The sequence below is a fragment of the Cynoglossus semilaevis genome, chromosome 2 (genome assembly GCF_000523025.1).
Source record: "Cynoglossus semilaevis isolate Cse_v1.0 chromosome 2, Cse_v1.0, whole genome shotgun sequence".
In the NCBI taxonomy this organism is placed as follows: Eukaryota; Metazoa; Chordata; class Actinopteri; order Pleuronectiformes; family Cynoglossidae; genus Cynoglossus; species Cynoglossus semilaevis.
In genome coordinates, this window is record NC_024308.1 from 3,043,607 (window position 1) to 3,065,005 (window position 21,399).

Here is a 21,399-nt window from a genome sequence, read left to right on the forward strand (position 1 = left end):
CTGAAGTTTTCTAGTGACATTAACCCTCCACGGTAGAAAAGTACAAAGTTCCTACGTCAAGTCATTGAGGGAACAACAGGTAAGTACGACAGAGGTCCTCACCTCAGAGGGAGTGACCTAAAACGTCTAATAAAAGCTCTTTATCTGGACGATCTCTTTAACGGTGCTGCTAAAGTCATTGAAGCGGTGACAGAAATACTGTGAAATGTGATTCAGGTTTTACCTTTGTTTTTTTTTGGCTGATGGCAGATTCAGTAACAATAGTGTTTAAAAAAAAAAAGTTTTGTTTCGATTTCCCTACTACACTGCTGCGTTATTCTGAATCTTGGAAGTTAAACGAACCACTACGTTGTTTTGTTTTTTTTTCTACACCTGTGATAGAATACAAGACCATGTCACTCCAATACTTGACTAAATTAAAGGGCCGTGAGGTCAGGGAAAGGTAAGACTGCGGTTGAAAACCCAATATGACCAGCAGTTAAGACGTTTGAGGTTTTTCCCAGGGACTGCACAGAAGAAACAGGATGGGAATGGCAGAGATGGCCTATTATTGCTATAAATCCCCCAAAACACAGTGTAGGAAATGATTTATGTGCATAAATCTGCCTTGAGGGGAAAAGATGGCGGCTCACATTACTGTTCCTGTGTTTGTGCATCTGGGTTTCAGGGGTTGTGTGTAACAGATCCCAGAGTACACACCTTAGGTTTTGCATGGATTGGCAGAAACAACGCTCACATCATCAGATCATCTGTCGGACGATTTGTGAAATTGGTTTTACTCTGCAAAAAAAAAAAAAAAATTTTTGGATGTAACAGGTCAACAGGTGTTCAGGATACTCAGAATAGGCTTCAGTTATGTAATATTATGGTCACATGGGATTAGAGGGGGGTTACAGTCACACAGCTGAGCAGAACTGTGTGTAATATCACTGTAAAAGAATAAAGAACGAGGAGCTCTTTATGTTTCTGCTCTGATTGAGTCATATTGCAATCAATTTAAAAAAAAAAAAAGCCAAACTTGGCTGGACTGTGTTCCATACTGAAGGAGGGATTTGACTTGTATCTGAATACATATTTTAAAACTTATTTAATTATATAATGTGTTTAAATTTTATTATATTATGTCCTAAAAACAGCTTAATCTTTATCATCCATCAATTTACTACTGGAAATGTATTCCATGGTTTAAATAAGAAATAATCGAAGGGTAAGAAAATATACACAGACTCATGCTAGTCTTTTTTGTTTGTTTGTTTGTTGACATCATCAGAGTCATCTTTTCCCACTGGTTCCATTTGATATTTGCAACTTTGATGTTAGGTCCAAAATATTGTTGCCATGTTCTGTTAAAGCTCACCTGAGTCTGAAATATTGTTATTAAAGATAATTTGATATCATAATTATATATAATTTGATTTATTATATATAATTATGATCATAATATTGATAATAATTTCATTTCCTGCTCTGACTTGACAAAGGTAGTGTTTGGTATAGGCCAAATTAAAAAAAAAAAAAAACTCACTCTGTGATATTTAACTTTATATTTGATCTAAAACAATGAAACCCCTGCGTTTCCTGACTGGACAGGAAACAGTGTCAGCAAGACGGCCTCGGACTTCAAAGGGAGGGAGGAAGAGGAGAGGAAATGAAGAGGTTTTTCCATGTCCTCTCACTCGTCTCGCGTTACTGTTGAATGTATGGACGGACTGCTGCTGCTCCGACGCTGAATGACTAAGTATGACTGACTGAGTAACTGAGTAAACGTGCACATTTGCTGCTGTGTATTAATCACCAGTGGCCTTTTTGTACTGTAAAAAAAACGTTTTTTTTGTTTTCCAGGAGGTTTACTAACTTCATCCGATGTACTGACAAGCACATATGTTCATTTCCACTGTTTACCTTAATTCCTTCATTGTACTTGAATGTTTTTCAGCCAACACTGCTGCACCAGGAGCTTCATTATACCGCCTTCACACACCGACGCCAAATCACAGCAGTGGCCCTGCACGCCCTTTGATGTCTCATTAAGGGAACTGTGGGAGAAAATAGCTTGAATGGCGAGGGAGAGAAAAGGGGAGAAAAATAACATGTAGCCCCTGCGGCAGGACTAGGGGGAAAAAGTTCAACACTGTACAGACCCCGTAGACCCTGAGAGCCTACTGGTGTCTGACTTTCCGCAGGACCACCAAAACAGCAGCTCCACAAACCCAGAAAGTTCTGAGAAAACTCAGAGTCTCCCTTTATTGGCCAACGCCCTTGCCATGCTCATCAGGGTCAGCTTCTCTCTGAGCAGAGGAGGTTTTTTTTTTTTTTTTTTTCCCTGATGCGGTCGCGCCTGGATGCACGTAGGGACGCAGACGTGATTTAATTACAGTCCGTCACAGTTGTAAAGCGGATTGACTCTGCCTGAATCAATTACATCTCCCGCTGTGATGTGTGAATACGCCGCTTAGGTAATGAGGCCGATCCTACAGGTGACATTAAAGCAGATAGTGCCAACATCATCTCATCCCTGCAGTAGAATGGGCCTTTGTTTACACTGCACAGATGGCTAATCTAACACTGCTGCACTCTCACCAAACCAGATCCAAGACTAACATTATGAAACGAGTGGCGCAAATTACTGTAAAAATAGAGGGCTGCTTTAAAATAAACCCAGATGATTTTACATTTACTGAAATATTAGTTCATCGAGCCCCTTCCACTTCTTTCTTTCTTCCTTTTTTTTTTTTTTTTTTGACCGCAATCTCTCCCTTTACTCGTTTCCTCGTCTTTTGGGTGAAAAATCAAATGTAAACTGACCAGAGTCTGAACGACTGAGGTAATGTTTCCTTTTCTCAGCGGATCAAAGCGCACGCCCTGTTGGATGATACGCACCAACCCACCGTCCATCTGACATGAGCTGGACGTTACCAACGGTTTAATAATTGAAATGTACATGATGTGAATTCAGCTGTCACCTGATGCACAGTTTGAACAAAGCGGTGACAATGACGTCAGTCAATCAACTGCATGAGTGATGGAGTTAAACTGTCTAAATTAAACCAAAAAAAATCTCATATTACATTTCAAAACACAAAGAAAATCAGCTCCAAAAATGTGTATGCTACTGCAGTAAACTCTGCACTGATGCAGTCTTTTACTGCATCAAGGAGAGACATGAACATGACTTATTTACATTAACAGTATAATATACAATTCACCATTTACACAAACCATAATTCACGCACGTTCCTCTAAAGAGGCTCATTCACGATGTTCGCTCCATGCACTGAATTCATTAATCCGCCTTAACAGAAATGACTCGTAATTCTGTGGCTTGTCCGCGTGCATTCGCTCTCAGACATAAATTAACTTAACAGTGGTTTACCCTCGGCCAGAGATATTTATAGTAACACGATACGGAAAGTTATTTTAGGATGCAGAAAAGCTGAAAAATACAATAAATTGAATTTTTACCGTCCAAATCTTTTTTTTTTTTTGTTTTTGCTCGCCCCACTGCCATGCAGAAAACCATGAACCCAGACCATGCCTGAAGTGGAAGGGTATCATATAACTGATCCGTCTGCTTTACAAATGAAGCTTTGTGTGTTTGCGTGTTGCTCAGCTACGGACGAGCAGCCCGTCCTCCTGAGCAAGGCGAGCTGGAATATTGTCACAGGTTTTTGCGCAAAGAAAAAGAAACATTTTGCAAAGTGCAGACCCTCTTCACCCGGTGGAAAAAGTACCAACTGCTTTAACCATGCTCTAAAAATACATTTATGTGAATCTCTGAAATGATTGCTGCTGGACATCTTCTGGTTTTTTGATAAATGAAAGTGGTGGCGCCGGAGGAAATGGTGAAGGGAAGTGGGTTTTACCTCAGTGGATATCTGCTAAACCTTGTTTAAAAACTAAGACAAATAGATATTTTCTTTGGTTTGAATGGTTAAGTTGTTTTAAATAGGTATTACTGGCATTGATGGAGAATAACCAGCGAAGCACGGCCTGCATCAGATGGGGCAGTGTTTCCCAAACTTTTTTTTCCTGGTGACCCATATTTTAAAAGTCACAAACCTTCGCGATCCAAGTCAACAGACATTATACTTAAACTTCTTGGAAACATGATGCGAGATGACCCAAAAAAAAAAAAAAAAAAAATCTCTTGCGACCCACCTGAGGGTCGCGACCCAGTCTTTGGAAAGCAATGAGTTAAGGGATTAAAAATGCTTCTTCAATGAAGTGTATTTCTTCAAGCAAAAGATTTGTTTTCTGGTAAAATGCTTGGCACGGCAGAAAAGTCGACTCAACAGGAACAATTTTAAAACTTTAAAAACAAGAATCATCATCAGTTCATCAGTGATTAATAAGTGTCATACAAAGGAGAGGATGTAAGTCCCTGTTATCTCCCCCGGTGTTTCCTATCAGTATCAGACTCCGTCGTTCCCCGTCCATCTGTTCTGCTCTGTGTCTGTTGCTGAACTGATTGCCAGCTTTATGGACTCAGACTCTGCTATGGAAACAGCCGGAAAAAAGGCCAGTGTTAAAATGATTATGCCAAGCTGATGAGCATTTAAGTGTTACTTTTACGTGGGAGCCATTCCAGGCGTACCACCACTGCCTCGGACAGCTTTAATTACAGCTGCATCACGATGTCTAATTGCATTTCGCTTCAGTGCACGTCTCCCACCAACCAGCTAACTGGTTTGTTGTTTGCTCATCGTGCACAGGTCAATGCTTTTTGCATCAGGAGCAAAATACAGACTTTAAAATGTGATGCTTTTAAAAACAGTAACATTTCAAAATGACTAACTGGATATCGACCGCAGCGACCTCGTGTGTCGTTCAGCCTCAGGGCGGCCGGTGACAAATGGTAATGAATGAGATGTCGAACAGCGATTGAAGTGAACAAACAGCAGGACACGTGTTGTAGTGAGAGCAGAAGGAAGCTGGAAGAGATAACTTCATCTGATTGGGCCTTTCACCGTTTAAGTCGAGCAGCCCTGGTGGAGCCTGTCTGCTCCTGTCGCCTCTCCTGACCCTGACACCCTTCACAGGGAAACACAACTGAGAGTCAAAACAAAGAAGGATACAGTTAGAGTCCAGACCTGAAGAAAAGAAAAAAAATACAACGAACCAACATCTGACTAAATATGTAGGAGGCAAAAGAAAATACAGAGAGAGGAAGAGTATTTTTCTTTTAATTGGTCATGATTTAATTTAATCAAATTTAATAATAAATGTCAGCACACACATGCTGCTGTCAAATACTAGTTTATGAGACTTTTTTATGTGACAAAAAAATTTTTTTTTTCATGTAATTTATCTTGATTAGTCACGATTAATCATGATTAATCCACGGCTTCAAAAAAGTTTTTTTTTCAATAATAAAATGTAATCATTTGATAGTCTTTCACGGCTTCCCTGTGATAATCAGAGAATAAAATGTAATCATTTGATAGTCTTTACGTAGACCCATCTCCACCACTGGGTCACAGCCTCAATCCTTTATGATATTATGATACTAATCATAGTTTTGAACTAATACGGTTGTTATTTTCAATAGACCTAAACTGCTGAACAGCCCGTTTTCCCCCATTTCAGCTGTTATATCTGTCGCAGCAGGTGGAGGTCTTTCTCGTGTCCGTATTTCTCCCCTGCAGAAGATTTAGGATAAAAGTGAGCGCTTTTTCAAACACACACAAACACAGTGACTCAGGCTGACATCATGCTGTACTCTTATCGGCCTACAGTAGTAGCGACCGTTCACGTCCTCCTCTCCCACCTGATTGCTTTCTTCTTGGACTCTGTGGCCTCCATCTGTCAGCAATCATCGGCCCTTCAAACCCTTGGACCGCACCATTGTCCACCAATGGGCCCCACATGCTGGTAATCTTCCCTGCACACCAGAGCACTGGTTCTGAATCAGGTCTGCCATTTGTTTCCCCTCTGATGCTAATCTGTTTGTTGTGAAGGACCCGGTTTCCCAGTAGATGTCAGGAAGCACAGGTCCAAGGTAGATCAAACAGCCCTAATGAGGTGGGTCGTGAAGGAGACCGTTTCAGCTCCACTCACACTATCTGGGCCAAGTTTATCACAGAGACCAAAATGAAAATATGACACTGAAATACTGCGTATATTTACTATTTTAATACACACTGAGTACTTGGCCTAAATCAAATGTTGTGTGTATAACCAACACAGACTTATATACAATCATACCACTGAATAATGATAATAATAATAATAATAATAATAAATAAGTGTATAGGAAATCATTTCAAAACATTGAAATTTAATTTTATCGCATTAACTAGAGAACAGTAAAAAAGTACAGTATTTTTCTGTATTCTCGTTTTCAACCACTAGACGCCCAGATTAATTATTTATGTTGATTTACAATGTACAGTATTTTTCTGTATTCTCCTTTTCAACCACTAGACTTGTACAGTATTTCCTGTATTCTCCTTTTCAACCACTAGACTCCCAGATTAATTATTTATGTTGATTTACAATCCTTTCACAACATCAAACTTTACTGACCCTTAAATTGAGCCTTTATCTGTGCACAAGGTCAGACGTTATGGCACTGAAGACGTCGTCTGACTGACTGTTGATTTACGACGAGCCATAAAAGGTGTTGGCTAACGGACCACAGTGTGCGAGTGTGATTTAAAGAGAAAATGAGAACTAACACGACGAGTCGACACAAAACTCTGTTGGTGACAGAGTGAAAAATCACTTTTATTACCGGTACAAACTGTTTCAGAGCGTGGGCGTCCGTCTGAGGCCAAAACATACTTTCACATTCTCAAACCGATCACTTCTGATTATCAACAATTCGGCTTCTCTTACCGTCTCTAAAACCAATGCTTTCTTTTACATGACATTGCACGTCAGATACCAACGCTAAAAATTTTAGCTAATGATTTTTTTACGTAAAAAATAAATGATATGTGTGCTTCGGTTAACTCGGCCTTTTCCGAGCTCGAAACAATTCCAACTAACAAAAGTTGCATATTCATAAAACTGGCCTCCATCTGGGGGTGGTTATGTTGCACAGTGCTATGGCACGGCTCATCTGTGCTGGAAACACACTCCTTCCGAGATCCAGAACAAAAACAAAACAAGTGCTGCAGCAGTGCTACAGGGCTCGCTGGGAAACACCATCATAAACAGACGCCTCATGGAATTCAGATGGAAACTTAGCCTCCGAGTTTGAAACCCTGCCCAGGACTCCCCTCTTTATGTGTGTTTGCAGGCACATAACAAGCACTTAAACACTGGCTGTTAGAAATCATAACCAGAGAGGGGCTCTCGGGGTTTCACAGGTACAGGTTTGGGTCCTGAAAATGGTGAATGTCACAGCGGGGAGAGGAACGACCCCAGTGAACCGTTATCCTCTTCAAATGCATGGTTTTTGATCACAGCTGTTACCGACTCTTCCAACGAGAACAGAAACATATTTTTTATATGAATGTCCTTAAACTGAATGACACGTTTAATGTGCGTTAGAAAAATTACAGTTGGTGGAAGTGGCTTGTTGTGGCTTTAATTATAGAAAGAAAAAAAAAAGACGCACAGATGCAGACGCAGGCAGATTTATTACCTCAGCTGGTTGACTTCCTTGGAGGCATTTCCATAATCCTGTCATGATGAAGCTGTTGTTGCTCCATGAAGATGACATGCAACAGTTAAGGTTAAAAGCTATTTGTTTGTGTGTGTGTCCGTGTGTGTGTGTGTGCATGTGCATTGTTATTCTAGGAATCTCCGTTTCTTCAGGGTTTGTTTACTTACTCAAAGCACCGGATTCCATCATTACTTAATTACTACAGAAATTCCATAATAACATCTCATCAATTTTTACAACCTGTATGTTGCAGCTCTCATTCTGAAATATATAAAAGGAAACTATGTCTTTGTAAACAAACCAACATCCAATTCTATAAAAGGCTCCAGGAAGAGGAAAACAAAAACAAGGGTTTTTCTTGATTAGCACAAAAAAAATAAACAACAAAATGAATTGACTTTATAGGTCAAAGGAAATGGCATTAGTCTCATTGAAGGCAACCTTCCAATAACGGATTGTTGTTGGAACACACGTCACGAAAAGACCCAACGTCTCCCGAGGAAGTGGTGTGTGTAGATAACACCCCAGGGGCTTCAGAGCCTTTGTCCTCCTCTCTGCTGTGTTCACACCCAGGCGGACCTCCATTTGAAAGGACTACATGGGTGGACCCAAATATTCTGTGCCTTTATCATGAGCTGCCATGCTGCGGTTTTAAAGATACACACGCAACAAAAGGCTGAAGGCTTCAAACCCTGTCGTGTTTTGTCAGTGAATTACCCAAAGGCAGCAGACGGCAGGGGCTGGGGTTTGTGGTGTTACATTCAGAGCCCCCAAAGTACAAACTTATAAAATAAAATTATATATATATATATATTAACTAACAATTTTATTAGCATTTAGCCCATCTGTTGTGCAGCCTCTGGCTATTTATAGGAGCATCAAGTGCTTCTTGGCCACACAGCTTCCTCCAGTCCCGCAATAATCAGCGTTTTCCACAAGGTTTGCTCAAATTTCCGACACACTTCGTGGTTTCCATTTAATGATCTGATTATGTGTCGTCCTATATCAAAAGCAGATTTTGCTCCAAAATATTTTTTTTTCCTTATAAGTCTAGAGCTAATTCCATTAAGGCTGGTTCAGTGGGATTATTTATTAAAAAAAAAAAAAAAAAAAAAAAAGAAGAACGCACTGGTATCAATTTAAGAGAGACGTCAAGCTAAGAGGAAACTACAGGCTGTAGACTGTTTTTAAAATATAACAGTATATAGTCATAGATTTTCACATTTAGCGTTGCTCTGCTCTCAAGGTGAATGTCTGTAATCGACTACTCGTTGGCCAGACGTACGCAGACTGACATGGTTCGCGTCGAGGCGGCAGCAGGCCAGACGTACGCAGACCGACATGGTTCGCGTCGAGGCGGCAGCAGGACACAGCCGCGTCCATGTAACTGAAACCAGTGAACCATAAAAGACATTAATTAAAAGCATGATTTAGTGCCACCGTTGCCTGTTAAAGTCAGGGATGGAGGCAAAGAGGCCTTCCCAGATGGCAAACAGGAAGCTGGTAAAAACCAAGAGCTGCCTTAGAAGCATCAGAATGCACTGCCCACGAGCCTGCTTTCACCCAGGACCCAGGCCGCTAACGGAATCGTTCTTGGTGGAGAGACTAACTTTCTGCACTGTGTACTGAACACGACTTTCATTTAAAACAACAGGGAAAACCCTTAGTTCAATACCTTGCACGCAAATCATGGGGAACCCTCTGCTGGGCCACCTTAACACTGCACAAGTGCCAACACAGTTAAACACAAACCATTTGCTGAAAGGAAAAAAAAAAAGAAAGAAAGAAAACGGAATTCCCTGTTAAATGAACCAAACTGCTGTGTACTATAATAAACAAACGGCAGGTACAGGCCAAGGTTTGCACGAAGGTGCTCGGAAAGAACGCTAACATTTAACGAACTCCAGTGAGGCTTTTTCTCTTTACCTCTTTAGCTTTTCTGTATCTACTGATTGCCACTGGAACATGTAAACACAGAGCAGCCAATCAAACGGCATCAGACCTGAAGCTACACTCTCCCCGCTCTTGCAAAGTATTCGTGAAGTTGCGAGGAGGGGCTGTTTTCCAGGGCCAGAAGTGGAAAATCCAACAAGGAGGCACCCTCTTGTCGAACACATAATGAGCTGGGAGCAGTTGTATATATATGTTTGGGGGCTGCTGGGAATATGTTGTGAGGTGAGGGAATCCCCCCATAGTCTGCCTAACCTACCCAGCATGCCCTTTTCCTCGTTTACTAAAAACAGATACGGAGACATTTTCATAGACATCCTCACATCATTAATGAAGACAATGTGTTGTCCTCATGAGGGACCAGACACCTGGTACACCTGGTCCAAGGTCCTCGAGGACAAATATCTAAATGACCTACATACTAATGTGGAGAAATCAGTAGGACATGTACTCACATGCTAGTATCTGTATCTAAAGTACACACTGGGGACAGTCTAGTTGTATTTGTCAATGTTTGGGTAATATTTCCTCATGATAAAGAGTTTAATGTTGGAGAGAAGGTGGAAGTCAGAGTGTGTGAGAGACTCAGCCTTAAAAATGACCTAATGTAATAAAACATGTTAAAAAAATGTTTAGTTTATATGTAAGACAAATATAATTGAGCTTAAATCACTAATTTACATTATCACTAAGGAATGAGTGAGAGAATGTAAAGATGTATTTTCCCAGTAGTTCAGCCGGAAAGTTTGAGTACTTTTTCTACACATATGGTAATTATACGAGAGTGTGAAAAGTGTGAAACATTTGTAGTATGTTGCAATTATCAGGACTTACGTTTACAGATAGAAATAGGCGCATGGGTGAAAACTTAAAAAACAAAAAACAAAACTTTTTATGACAATTTGTTTTATACTTTTGCAAATAAATGTATTTTTAAGGTACTGTAAAATATAGTGTTGTAGTAATTTGATTTTTAGTTTTGGCATAAACATTGGAATATCTGCCATTAGTTTTGGTGTAAAATACAAAGATTCCAGATTCTTTTGTGTGTTTGTGTTTTAAGTGGAAAACAACCACCTGATTCGGAGCCTGACGAGAAAATGTCCAAGTTTGGATGGAACAAACGTCTGATCCTGGAGATATTGGACTTAAACTGATGAGGTTATTGGATCTCACACACGTGGACACAGGCATGATGGACAAAACAGTCTTCGTGATGCCGCTGCACTTCCGCCAACTAAACACACAAATGGGCGCATGTACACTTCTAACAAAGTCAATTTAGAATGAGTCATCCCTGAGCCGGTCCTTTAAGGAAGTCTGAGTGAATCAGCACTAATTTTCCTATTAGCAATAATGTGCTCGCCACCAACGGTTCACTGTTACTGAAGCCCCCTTTTTGGTTAAGTGGCTCAACATGCCTGCAGTGTTTTGGTGTCTGAGGTCATATCCTCTAAGGAATTAAAGCCATACCTCCGACTCCACATTTGGATGCACTGATCTCATCTTTGCCCGGGGCAGATTTACAAGTTTGTCACAGAAAATGGCACCCAGTCTCAGGTCTTTGCTAAAAGGTTATCAGACAAGTGATGCCGACGGTATTTTGGCTGCAACTGCTGATAGATAAAGTATGATTGAGAAGTCTATAAATGTGGCTGCAACTGTTGATAAAAGGGAAGATAAAGTATGATTGAGAAGTCTATAAATTATAATTTACTATTCAGAATTGTTTATTTCCTTCGTATTACAAAAATTATTATAAATATTGATAAAAATATGTTATTTTCATTAGCACAAAACCTAAAATTAAACCTAAAAGTTATTAAAAGAACAGATAAATGACATCAAGTTAAATAAATATGAACTGAGCTCATTTTCATTAGCACATAGTGGTGATAAGGTGATAATTAGTGTGAAAAACCAGTAAACACAACTCGATTTCCTAAACAACAGCAGGACCTAAATCGGCAGCCGAGTTGTAGCCGAGTGTTGTGTTGCTAAGCGGTTGTGATGCCTGGCCTTGCCCCGGGTAAATTAGGGTTAGAAGAGATCCTTTGATGTTCCCATTTATCCGCTCTAAGGTTTTTGTTGAGCATTACGTCGTCGAATCCTCACACGTCATCCCCTGCTTTTCCAAATATCCTTTCCTCTCGCAGCTGTACGTGCGTTAAACAGACAGTAATTTGTGTGAATTGCTCTGTAATTAGGCCTATCTCGTATAAGGCAACGGTCGCCGACAGCTGCATCGTGGCCCAAAGCCAGGGACTGGTACGTCCCTTTGAGACAATCATTTAAAAAATCAGGTAATTAGAGCAATTAGCCACATTGTACCTAATTATCTACTGCCTTTTAGCTTAATGATATTACTTACAATCGCTCTTTAAAGGATGATAGAGCTGCTTACCGAGACTCAAACCCGGTGTCGGAGCCAACAAATGACAGCATTCCAGCTGCTGGACAGACTTTAAAATAACGCTGCCAGACTTATGATGGCATAACTGGTACATCTGATTAATGCTCTGCCATTCGTTAACAGTGACAATTTTTATGAGGAAGGATGAAGGAAGACAACAGCCCAACATTTGAACCTATGACGTAAACCAGTGTTTGTGGCAGAGCCAAAACAAACAAGATGTTTGCAGCGGCGCCATGGCAGCGGCGGCGAACATCAAGGGAAACCAGCGTCTTTTCTAAGTGACAATGAAAGTACGTTATAAATGCTTAATAATAAATTTGATCCTGTTGCTGTATGACACTGTGGAAACCCACCTTTTGATTTATTTAAATTGTCAATCAATTGTGTGACACATTACTTAAATTTAGGGTCAATAAAACTAATTTACATGAAAGTATAACTACAAAAAGTGACACATTTTAAGTCCAACTTCGGTTCAACCCATTACCACAAAATAATTCTCATCTTTTAAATTTAGGGTCAATAAAACTTATTTACATGAAAGTATAACTACAAAAAGTAAAAGTAAATATTTCCTTTTGGCTCAGAACTTCTTCAAGGACGAACAGAAAGGTCAAAGTTTCATCAGTTTCAATACAAATTCCCACCTGTGTGAAATGTAAACATCCCCGACTGCTACACTGGAGCTGAGTAATCAAATCACCTGAAAACTAGAACTGCCTCCCCCCGACGCCCATCGTGATCTCAGTGGACAACTGACCACCTGAAGTGGTGGGAACAATTTTGTGGTAGCCGTCATGTGAGCTGACTCACGGTGGCCTCGCGCTCCTCTGAAGAGCTCCACACACTCCCCGCGCTCCTCTCCCGGGCTCAGATGTAATTGCTCGACAAGTGCAGCGTCAGCAGTGAGACAAATTGAAAATTTAGTTTTCGTGAACAAGTCTGAAGAAGAAAACTTAAAGTACAACATGGGAAAACAATAGTGGGCTCGACGCCAGTTCTGGGTGGGAGCGGGTGGATGTTTGTAATCAGCCTTCAATCTAAAGGGAGTCGATAGTACGGGCTGTGGAGGTCACGTTGTAATCTAGTGAGAAAAGACATCTGACAGACTTTTCCTGCTTTTTTTATCAGCCCTGTAATTTACTCTGAACTCTTGCTACTTAAGAGCAAAAGCGACTGCAACACATGAATGAGAAATCAGAAGGAACTTTTTCAGGTTATAAAACGGCACTTTTCACGAGAGTCTCTGTAGAAAAATTGTGTAGATTAAAAGGTTATAAAACGGCACTTTTCACGAGGGTCTCTGTAGAAAAATTGTGTAGATTAAAGAGTCAATCTCAAACTGATTTATCACCACCATCATCATGATTAAAAATAAGGAAAGTCAGTGTTGTTTTTTTGGGGGGGGTCAGTTTTGAGCAAATACCCCAATAAACCAACATTTGTCTGATATGACATTCAGTGATGTTAAAGGTTAGATTTGAGTTTGGTTTTGTTTTTCCACCAACAAAGAGAAAGTCACTGTATGGAAGTAATTATCAAGTTTGTTTTTATGTTTTTTTTTAAGATCCCCATTAAATTAACATTCACTAAGAGGCTTTAAGTTTAAGCATATTAGATTTTTATTGCACTAATATTTTATCCAGCAGCAGATGTTGGAGAAAACTTGTTCTTTTCACCATTGTTTGGCTCCAACTGCAGCCATTTAGTTTATTTTCTACTCGCTGCTTGTCATTGTATCCTTAATTATGTCTTACAAATGTTCCTACTCGGTGCAGTTTCAATCAGCTCCAACCTTTAGACTCGGTTTATTCCAGTTGGTTCTGACATGACTTGTTGTACTTGTTGATAATTTCGGTCAGAGTTTTCCTTTTAGTCCTGCCAGCCAAGATGCACATTTAATTAACTTCTCTTTCATTGTGGAATCATATTGTTAGATATGACAAGGAAATCAGCGAGCAGACAAGAGAGGAAAGCGGACCACACTCGTTTAATTTCTTACGGCCTGATGATCGGTTCACTTCTAATTAAGTCACGCTGTCATGGTGCACGCTGTCATTTTTTAAGTTTTTGCAGAATTTTGTGGCATTTGTTTTTAGTCACCAATCAAATGATTGTGGTGAGAACGTTAACCTCTGGATAGGTTGGCTCTCAAATGGTGGCCTGTGGTCCTGTGGTCAGCACGTCTGAGTGGGCTCTACGCCAAAACTGGATCGATAGACTGTTAGCAGGAATAGCACTTAAATTCATCGGCGTTTGGTCAGTGTCAGTGACACTTTTGTACATGTACGTTAATTATTTATTTCCCAGTTTGTCGATTCATCTTGGTCCTTTATGATTATATTAAAACACAAAAGGTTTAATACAAAAATATTAAGGAATAAAGATTTCACAAAAAAATGACATTTGAAGCTATTGCTCAAATATCCACAGGGGGCGTGAGCATCACTCTTGATGACAGCAGTACAACCTACAACCTATAGAGCAGATGACTTTACTGACCACAGTTTTTCAGCAGGTCAGACTAACCCACTACCATGGAGAGTGAATTTACCAGGTGCAGATGATGGACTAGCTCTTCACTTTGCTCTGTGCAGACATTAAATAAGTGCTAACCTTAACAAATTGTTTTCTAATCCCCTCTGAAATTTCAGCTGAAATCACACATGACAGGTTGGAAGCGATTGCAGCTCTCTCTCTCTCTCTCTCTCTCTCTGTGTGTGTGTGTGTGTGTCTGTGTGGAGTCCAGTGGTTTTTCTTTACTCCCTGGAGCGGACGTGGTGGTGTCTGCGCCTGGTGAGAAGCTAACGTGTATTTCCAGCAGGCTGATCTCACACTCACTATTGGCTATTTTTAATTAAGAACTTGATAATAATACAGCAGCTGCTTATAATTCAATGCAACCGGGTGGCCAGTTACGCCACCGGTAAAGGCTGTGGCCATCACTTTGGCCTACTCTTAGAAACAGGTGAGGTCACTTTGTCATTAAATGGTGACACACTTTGAGGGCTTGGTTTACTGGATAAGCTGTGATAAAGTCTTCCTCAAGTACACACAAACTTCCTTCACTAATGACTGTGGGTGGAAGAAGAAAAAGAAGAAAAAAAACAAGAAGAAAGTGGCCTGTTCCGTTGAGTTACATTCAGGTTTTCAGTAAAAATAGGACTTTAACCTTTCTTCCAGTTTAGTGGAGAAGGAAACGGGCAGCGTTCGACTAATGTTCAGCACAGAGACTGTCGTCATGGGAGTAGGAACAGGGAATTTGTGTCACCGTTCCCTTCCTGTCGGCCCGCTCCACAGCAGACCATCGACCAGGAGATAAGAACTAAGAACTCTGGCTCCACTTCATTGCTGCTGCTTGATGCAAAAACCAAAGCACTTCATAAGTTGGACCCTTTCAAACTGGCAGTATCCAGGCAGGCCGCCATTTCCCCTCTGCCCATGGCATCGATGTCAAGCGACAGGAACCGAAGTGTTAAGAGAAATTCCTGGAAAGCTCCACGGTCTGTTTTACGTTAAAGATTTCTGTTGCGTTGTGGCAATGGACAACAGCGAAGGGAACATCAGAAAAAGAGCAGACAGGGTCTATCTGAGAGCCACGCCCCCTGCAGGTTCCATGGTGATACTTGGTTGATTTGATTATGGTATACGTTTACGTTTTTGCCACATCTCCAGCAGCCACAACAATAAGACTTTATTTTTCCCCTCAGGCAGTGGCTCCCACTTCATAGTGGCAGAAATGGTAACTATAAACATGAGCACGGGGTTTTTCCTTTCATTAATGCCCCTGACATTGTTCTCGATGTCAGTAGAAGGAATTACACAAAAATTAGATTTAAAAAAAAATGATGGAAAAAGAAAAGCTTGCTGCCTTGAGGTTAAAAAAAGTGGACATCGGAATCATCACGAGCAAAAAGGACAGAGGAATGTGATTTATTTAGCTTTTTTTGTATGTCCCTGGGTTGTTTTAATCCTATTTACATGTATATCACATTTACTGGATCATCTGAGCAGTTTGGAACCTGATGCAGAAATCTGTGGTTCTTACAGGATCTATGTTTTATTTACAAAGGGTGTGAAATTGTGAAAATATAAAACGCGTTTTCCCAGGCGCCTCAAACAGCTTTGACCGTTTCCATCATCAATTCTTTGTCATGTTTGAGTCTGTAGGGTTTAATGTGACCAAGATTTTAAAAAATGTATGATTTGAAGCACATTTTAAAGGAACTTGATTTCAGTCCTTAGACGAGGCAAAGAAGAAGGTCGTGACCTGAGGGGGACGACATCCCTCCTGCAGATGTGATTTGGACTGAAATGGAGAATAAAGTGTTATTTTCATGAATAAATGTTCATAAATCATATTTACATATACTTATCTATGTATTTAAACACGCTGTATGTTGACTATACTGTACATTCATACATATACATATTTACATATACATATTATATATTTACTTATCTATGTATTTAAACATGCTGTATGTTGACTATACTGTACATTCACACATATACTTATCTATGTATTCAAACACGTGTTGAAGCCTAAACTCCCACAGATTTATTCAGTGCTGCTCTGTATGTTGACTATACTGTACATTCAATTTCACTGTAGCAGTTCAACATCCATTTATTCCAATCATATTTATGAATGTGGGCCATACAAATTAGACTGACGTAATCTGACTTGACCCCTTTCTAAATGTCCATTTGGATTAACTGGGATTATCGCCAATTACTTTCATCACAGAACTCTAAAATCTATTGATGTTCACGTGTCCTGGATAATCATCACGTTGAAGCAAAATCAAGAAATCTGATCAGCTCCTTCACAGTGACGCTCCATAATCTTTACACAAAAAAAAATCCCTCAGCTCCACCAGCAGCTCTCAGTAAGAACTGCTTCACCACTGATGGGACTGATGTGTGATGTGTCCCAGGATCACAATCAGGAGGCAAAAAAAAAAAAAAAAAAGCATCGGCTATGCCTTGAGTTTTAAGTGGCTGGTAAACACTGCCCACTGTGGTCTGCCACATGTGTTTTAACACAGAGCTGAGGTCAAGAACAGCACACCTGGGACGCAGCACACACACACAGCTAGAGGAAGTGCTCCTCCGCCAAAGAAAGCAATAGAAAGTTCCAGCTATTCTCCACTCCAACACCCTCCCCACCCTCACTAGGACATGTAGTTTTTCTTAAACGATAAAAAAAAAAAAAAAAACTGAATTAAAGAGCCTGATGCAAACTATGAACAATCTTCAGTCACATTAGTATCAGAGTTAAAAACAGAGGTCAAATGAGGTCAAATGAGCGCTTGGGCCACTTGGTTAAATGCATGTATAAATAGTTCATATTGTGCACAGATTCATTTTAAATTGCAAGTTCAGGATTGGTTTTTAATCTGCCCCCTCTGGTTGGTTGTTGTCGTCAGAATTGCCCCACTTGTGACAGTAAAGTAAACCCTTGTGGTTTGAGCTGTACTTTGCATTTGTCTTTTTGGGGTTTTTGGACGACATCTGAAACCACTTACGTCTGTGGGTGAATTCAGTTTTTTTTTTTTTTAAACTATAAGCGATGTCTAAAAATAGCAGCGTCCCATATAACCCGTCACAGAACATAGAACGTCATGAATCTCACGGTACATAAATATAAATTGTTACATAAGTAGTGAGGCTGTCGTTTCAGAGACTGTATTTATTAAATGGGTCAAGCAGCCGCCTGCATCTGATACTACAATGCTACGTGTGCAGTTCAAATTGTAGAAATGACCATTATGATGTGATTTACGAACCCTTCCCCAGCTCCCCCATTTCATTGTTTTTCCAATATTCTCTGTCAAACCACAAAAGTGGAGGGGACTCCAAGTAAATACTGGCTGCAATCGTAGGAAGAAAAGAGAAGAACATTACGGCTCTTTGGCTTATCTCGCCGAGTCAAAAATCACCACAGGCAGGTTAGTTAGAGCAGCAACCCCGTGTCTGACTCCATTCTGAATATCTCATCGCTGAGCTGATTCTATCTAGAAAAGTGCAACCACTTATTCCAGGGCCTGCACTCATTACCCTGTGCCGCCACTGTACAAGTAATAACAACCATCTACGAGGAGCCCAACCTTTGGAACAGGTTACAAACATCCATCCATTTTCATCCGCTTATCCGTTACTGGGTCACGGGGGCAGCAGTCTCCATGACTGCCACCCAAATCATGATGACAAACATTTTCTAAATCTCATAACTACAATGGTCTTCAGTGAAGAAAGGCCTTCATGACAATACAAAGGCTAACACTGAGTGACTTCATTCAGAGCATGTAAAGTTTCTAAATATATTGACTGGTATTGACTGTGCCGTAAACACCAACAACATTGCATTTTGCATTATTATTATATTTAAGCAGATGATTTCGACCTGTTTTGACGTTTTAAAGTTCACAAACGTAAAAACAAATATATTTATATCCATATATCTGGGTAAAACATTTACAGGTAAAAATATAAATAAAAAAACAAGGAAAAACTTTTCTAATAGGCCAAACAAAGCATATTATTTTATAATCAATATTAGTTTTATGACGAACGGTAAAAGAATCCATGTTTTTTCACTGAGATACAAAAGAAAAACAAGGTGGAGCGACGCGACATGAGGAGTCTTCCTCACGTTATCTGTGCTTATCAAAAATGCCCTGCACCTCCTTCGTGTTTTAAGGGTTTCTGATGTGCCTTGTATTAGGTGGAGGTTTTCCTGTTCTGTATCTTTTAAAATGGGAAACCACCATTGATTTCCTCAAACTGTGACCCAACTGTGACCTTCTGACCGGGCTGAGGTGTAGCCCTTTATAGTTGCGGCGGCAGCAGACTACTTTGGAACTGGACACGTCGTTAGGTGTGGACACTTCAAACGTTGGCTGATTCTAAAGACAATACGTGGAGTGGATGTTTATGGATATTTATTCCAGCTAACTGGAAGACTCATTTAACCTGAAGTATATGATCTTAAAACGAAGGACTCCGACAGATAAACACATCTGCTTCCTCCCAACCCAACGTTGAGTCTTCTCTTTGAGACAAACGTCTGAGAGACAGGGTTTACTGTACAGGAAGCTGCTCATACTGACATTTCCTATTAGTCAGGCGTGACATTAGGATTTCAAAACAAAAGACACGTCACTTTGTCTTTGTTTCCCAGGGAACAAGAATCCACTTATCTTGAAATATAAAGATTACATCCTTACTTTATTTAAGAACCTGTGTGAAAGAACTAAAATGATTTCATGTCCTGTGACCAGCACATACTGAACATGTAGTCACCGTGACTGGAATGATCGAGGTGGAAAAAGTGCAGTACACCAAGGTGTTTGACAAGCTGTAGTGGGACTTTTTAAATCTAAGAGAACATCTGGAGCGTAGAAAGGTTTTGTAATTTATATTATTTAAATGTACTTTTATTTAGACGTTCTTCTAACAGGAACATCCTGTTGAGATTAAAAGTGTCTTTTTTAAGTGTTTCCATCCAGAATAAAACAATCTAAAAATCCAGCCAATATGATCAACAATATGTAAAAAGCACTGACAGGTCAGGGATGAGGGGAGTAAAATCTAAAGATTATTAGAGTGCTCTGTGAACTGACTGACATTTTCTGTTTGTCTCTTTGTCATTGACTAACAATATAGTATTAAAGTTATTGAGTAATTCCACAGAGCAATTGATTTGTATGTGTATTTTTTAATACCTGTATGTAAAAAGCAATGACAGGTCAGGGATGATGGGAAGTTCTCAGGGAGAGTTATTGAGTAATTCCACAGAGCAAATGATTTGTATGTGTATTTTTTAATACCTTTGGAAGCTTTTATTTTATATATTTTTAGAAAAAATTAGTCAAATGTATTTACATATTTGTATTCACTTTAAATTACGTATTTCAAAATAGAGACTAATAGGAGTGGAATATAACTTTAAAAACACCGTTTCCTTAAAGTGTCATAGTAATGTTTATTTTTTAGAAAAAATTAGTCAAATTTATTTACATATTTGTATTCGCTTGGAATTAGGTATTTCAAAGTGTTCTGTATTTTTTCTCTCAGCATGAAGTAGAGCAGATCAGAAACAGGTGATTTAATAAGAAAAGACTAAGACATGGAGACCAATGGGAGTGGAATATAACTTTAAGAACACCGTTTCCTTAAAGTGTCATAGTATTTAGATTTTTACCAATTTAACTGGAGTACTTCGTCCCTCGTCTATCGGTGGCTAACTCGTCTGCAGCTTCTGTTTCATTCTGAGAGCATCACAGATGAATTCTAACCAACGCGGTGAAAAAAACTGTCCACACCAAATATTTCTGACCATTGGCTCCCATCGCAACCATCTCTGTGTGTGTTTGTGTCTCTGTGAATGTTTGTGTGCCTGGGTGTGAGGGGGTTGCACACCAGCATAATTAGGCCTGAGTACTGAGTTCTCCGCAGCACATTAGCACAGAGCCCGCAGTGTACCAGGTTCCACACAGAGCAACACAGCTGCGCAAAACAGGTATATGGAAAACCCGTCTGACAGAAAGCAGAAACGTCTGAACAGAACAACATGGAGGGGGCGCCGGCCCGGAGGAGGTGTGTCTCCATCCAGGAGCAGGGAACCGCCACAGGACCGCCCGAGACTCCGGCGGGATGGAAGCTGAACCTGGTCCAACTGGCTGTTAGGTTTCCTGCGTCGCTTTACACTGAGGGGCTGTTGATGCATGCTGGGAAACAAAACACAAACGATCCACCTCCACTTGGCGGTTTTGGGTGAAGCATGAGAAGCAGCGATGGAATCGCCTTTCAGTTTGTCTTTGCCTGAAGGCTGCTCAGTGGAGTGTCTCCATGTCAGTCAGCATGGACTGAGGTCTGATGCTGGAAAAGGTGCATTTCCTCTGATAGCAAAGGAAAATGGAGCACTCATTTTTACGTCTTCTCAGACAGGAAGTCGTTGAGAGATTACAGCAACAAAGAAGGGTTATAGTCACTGTGTTTCCTAGCCTTCAACTTGATTGGCTGATCTGTACAACAAACAAACAACAACAAATGTACTAGAAAGTATTCAAGTACTGGCTGAATGTCTTGCCTTCCTGGTTGAGAAACACAGATTCACAGACACTGCTGTCAAAGCAATGGAACAAAGTTCAGAACAAAGAAACCAACAAAGTCTCTCTAGTGGTAGTGCAGTTGTACTGTGAGGGTTGTGGGTTTAATTCCTGACCTAGTGGTTTATATGCCATCCGAGGTAGATGGGTCATCTTGATGACCTGTCTCTCTTCATCTTCCTCTCCTTTTGCCTTTCCAATTTCTAAGTAGGTTCGTTTAAAGTAAAGTAATAGTCACTGTCATTTTACCTGTAAAGTTAAAACTATAGGCAGTCTTTGTTATTGCCAGTGGATGAGGTTTGTAG

The 21,399-nt window shown here is 40.2% G+C and overlaps 1 long non-coding RNA gene across 1 annotated transcript in view; it reads right to left on the minus strand.

The window, feature by feature from the left end:
- Positions 1-79: 79 nt before the first annotated feature.
- Positions 80-21,399, minus strand: part of LOC112486776 (uncharacterized) — a 39,873-nt gene continuing 18,553 nt past the window's right edge. The window contains exons 2-3 of the long non-coding RNA XR_003049253.1: positions 1,903-2,036; positions 80-780 (exon numbers count right to left, since the gene is read on the minus strand). This is a non-coding gene — a long non-coding RNA (uncharacterized LOC112486776). The remainder of the gene's footprint in view (positions 781-1,902; positions 2,037-21,399) is intronic.